This window comes from Triticum aestivum, chromosome 4A (assembly GCF_018294505.1).
Source record: "Triticum aestivum cultivar Chinese Spring chromosome 4A, IWGSC CS RefSeq v2.1, whole genome shotgun sequence".
Lineage (NCBI taxonomy): Eukaryota > Viridiplantae > Streptophyta > Magnoliopsida > Poales > Poaceae > Triticum > Triticum aestivum.
Genome location: NC_057803.1, coordinates 657,669,183 through 657,672,653, shown reverse-complemented (window position 1 = coordinate 657,672,653; position 3,471 = coordinate 657,669,183). Strand labels below are relative to the sequence as shown.

Here is a 3,471-nt window from a genome sequence, read left to right as displayed (position 1 = left end):
CACACACACCCACAGACACACCAAAAAAAAGGCCCAGGTAAATGTGCTAATTCTCAGTACATGGTGACAGTTTCACCATGATGCTTCCATTATTATCTAAAACAATTGGTGATAATTTGACCGATTCGGATGGTGTACAAAACAAAAGTTGAAACATGAGAAGAAATGCGCATCCTCCAGGGAATCGAATCTGCCTGTGAGTCCACTATAGAAGAACCTGCCTGCAAAATGTCTGAAGTTGTAATGCACACGTAAAAGAAGTACAGAAACTATCATTCTTACAGTATTATGGGGATACAACCTGATTATTGCTCAAGGAAACGCACACCCGGCACGGGATATGTTCAGAACTCAATCTCAGTGATGAACTGAAAACACAAATTCATCCCCTGCTGATAGACTGAAACTTCAAGCAGAACAACAAAACTCAAGTTACCAGCTCACTGCACGAACCACCACAGAGATGTAGCTGGCAACGTTCAAGCAGTGGCCGTTGTCAACGTTTATGAGTCTGCGAAAGAGCTGTTTATGAGTACGCAAAATAACAACAAATGGAGAAGTTGACTACTGACAAGAGCTGTTTATGAGTCTGCGGAAGTAAAACAAAGAGTGTTTTTTCACAGTATATTCAGATCTGCAAAAAGAAATGGAGAAGTGGGGGATCGATCCTGATAAGAGCTGTTTATGGAATCATGATGGTGACATATATTTGTGCAAAAAGAAATGGAAAAGTGGGTGATTATTGTTGCACTGCTTTGGCTTGCAGAAAACATATATTTGTGCTCATTTTTTGTTTTTCCTTTTATGTCTAGAAGGATTTTTCGCATGTTTGGGAGATTCGGAGTTTGCAAGAGTGAAAGTCAAGAATCAAGATAGTTTTTTTTTTTACAGAGAATTGCAAAAAGGAAAATCGGAAAAAAGAGTGGAGAAGTGGGGTATCGATCCCCATACCTCTCGCATGCTAAGCGAGCGCTCTACCATCTGAGCTACATCCCCGGTTGGTCTTCTGCAATAATCCTTTCGCTGAAGACTATTCAATTTGGATGAAATCGTGACAATGAGTAATTCCAACTTTCTCTTCTCTTATTTTCATGCAAGATTAGTTGAATTCGTCTTGTACGCGAGATATACATTTCAGACACTGGGATACAGTTTACTGACCCTGCAACGTTTTCAATGTCCATCAATGTAACAAGAGAAGCAAAATGTCGTCGTGTAAATGTGCAGAAGAACAATGTAATGTGCAGAAACAAGTACTCCCTCCGTCCAGAAATACTTGTCGCAAAAATGGATATAAATGGATGCATCTAAAACTAAAATACGTCTAGATACATCCATTCCTCCGACAAGTATTTCTGGACGGAGGGAGTGCTATTATTACGGCATTGTGGGATATGATCTGAATTTTGTTCAAAAAATATCCCAGCAAAATGCAGCAAGTCGTGTCCGGGCACATTAGCATCGCCATGTTCAGAATTCGATATCTGTCAAAAAATTCAGTTTCTGCTGGTCTAAAAATATATATTTATTCCCTGCTGGTAGACTGAAACTTTAAGCAGAACAACAGAACTCAATTTCCCAACTCACTGCAAGAACCACCACATCTGTACCGACACCATCTAATAGAGATGCAGCTAGCAACGTTCAAGTACTGGCCATTGTCAACGCATTTTTACAGACTAATGGCAAGTGTCATGGTCAAACAGTTTCAGAATTCTAGAATCGTGATGGCAAAGCTAATAGTTTCATATACTGTCTTTTTTTTAAAAAACGAGGTTAAAACCCCCGGCCTCTGCAATAGTTTCATATACTGTCAGAAGAAGAAACCAAGCCTAGCTAAGCAGAAACACAAGACTGCATGCTGAGTTTTTCTGAACCCATATCTCAACGAAAGGAACTGGGTTCTAATGTCATCGTGTCTGAGGCGGTGACACTTCTGAAGAGGTGGACAGGAAGGCGACTTCTAGGGCGATGTCTCTCTACGAGCTAATTAAATTGTTTCAGGAACCATGCACAGGTGATCAAGAGACCTATAAGATGCTAATCAGTCTACTACTCCCTCTGTTTAGTATAAAGTTGTTAAAAAATTCAACATCCTGGAGTTCTAGATAGGTACCGTAAACAGAAGCCTGTTGTGTAGATAAGAGCTGTTTATTTCCCTGGAATGTTTGAGACTGTGTCTTGATGTCGATGCTGCATTGGCGAGATTGGTTGACTGAAATAAATTTGGACGAGTTTTTCTTTTTCTTTTTAGAATGCTGTAATTGTATCTCCGAGTATCATTTTGTTCTTTCTTTTCTCTACACAAATATGGTAACAAAATCATGATCGTAACAAACTAACATTTGTTCTTGGCCCGTGATTATTATTGCACTGCTTTTGTTTGAAGTACAGACAGAACACATGTTTTTGTGTTTTCCTTTTGTGTCTATATATAAAAGGATCCTGCACATTTGTTTTCGAGATTTTTGGGTTTTGCAGAAGTAAAGTCAAGATAGTGTTTTTTATAGTAAATTATGATCTGCAAAAAAAATAACAGCAAATGGAGAGAAGTTTATCGAGTCTGCAGAAGTAAAACAGAGTGTTTTTTCACAGTATATTCAGATCTGCAGCAAAAAGAAATGGAGAAGTGGGGTATCGATCCCCATACCTCTCGCATGCTAAGCGAGCGCTCTACCATCTGAGCTACATCCCCGATACGTACCTATCAGCTCTGATGATGTGAACAACACTTGATATTTGGGAATCTGCAGCTGGGATGGATCTGATAAGCGAGGGTGAGCTGTTGATCTGGCAGAGTCTTGGCCGTCTGTTAGATTGCGACCATGATGGTGTTGTTTTTAAGAAATGTGGAAATCGAAGAGCATGATAGCCTCTTGATACTTACCGGGCATCGCCTCCAAGAGAGCATGATTTCACTTCCATTGTTCGAGGCGCAAGAAGAAGATGTTGTGAACCAGGAGCCTCCATTCAACATAGTGCTGCAAGATGACATGCTCCATCTTAATGATTTGGAGACATCCCATATGAGCCATGTCTTTTGTACTCTATTCTTACTTCTAGTTAGCACTAGCCGAACGCTTTGTACGGCCCAACGGCTGAAGTAGTACTTCTACTATCATCATTCGTGCTTGTCATGCTGCCTTGAACATCGTGTTAATGTATGTTCTGAACAATGTATTATTCTTTTCATGTGGCGACTCCTGGCTGCTATGCCGGTGGGGTAGGGAGCGGGGCTGCCGAGCAGGAGGCTATGCAGGTTCCCACTCCCACAGTACCTACTGGAGGGGCTGAGCCGATCGCGTCCTCCCCGTCTTCACCAGCTATGAGGGGCGGGCGTAAGATCGGAGAGCAGACGCCCAGGGAGAGGTCTACAGAGGAGATTATCGCTTTTGATGGGATCATGGACCCGTTGTCAGCTGGCAGGCGTGTCAGCAACCGGATCCAGGAGCAAACCAGACGCGAACGACT

At 41.7% G+C, this 3,471-nt stretch overlaps 2 non-coding genes across 2 annotated transcripts; both read right to left on the bottom strand.

The window, feature by feature from the left end:
* Positions 1-923: 923 nt before the first annotated feature.
* Positions 924-996, bottom strand: TRNAA-AGC (transfer RNA alanine (anticodon AGC)). Its single transcript has one exon. It is a non-coding gene; the product is annotated as a tRNA-Ala (tRNA).
* A 1,626-nt stretch (positions 997-2,622) lies between these two features.
* TRNAA-AGC (transfer RNA alanine (anticodon AGC)) lies at positions 2,623-2,695 on the bottom strand. The gene has a single exon. It is a non-coding gene; the product is annotated as a tRNA-Ala (tRNA).
* Positions 2,696-3,471: the final 776 nt, after the last annotated feature.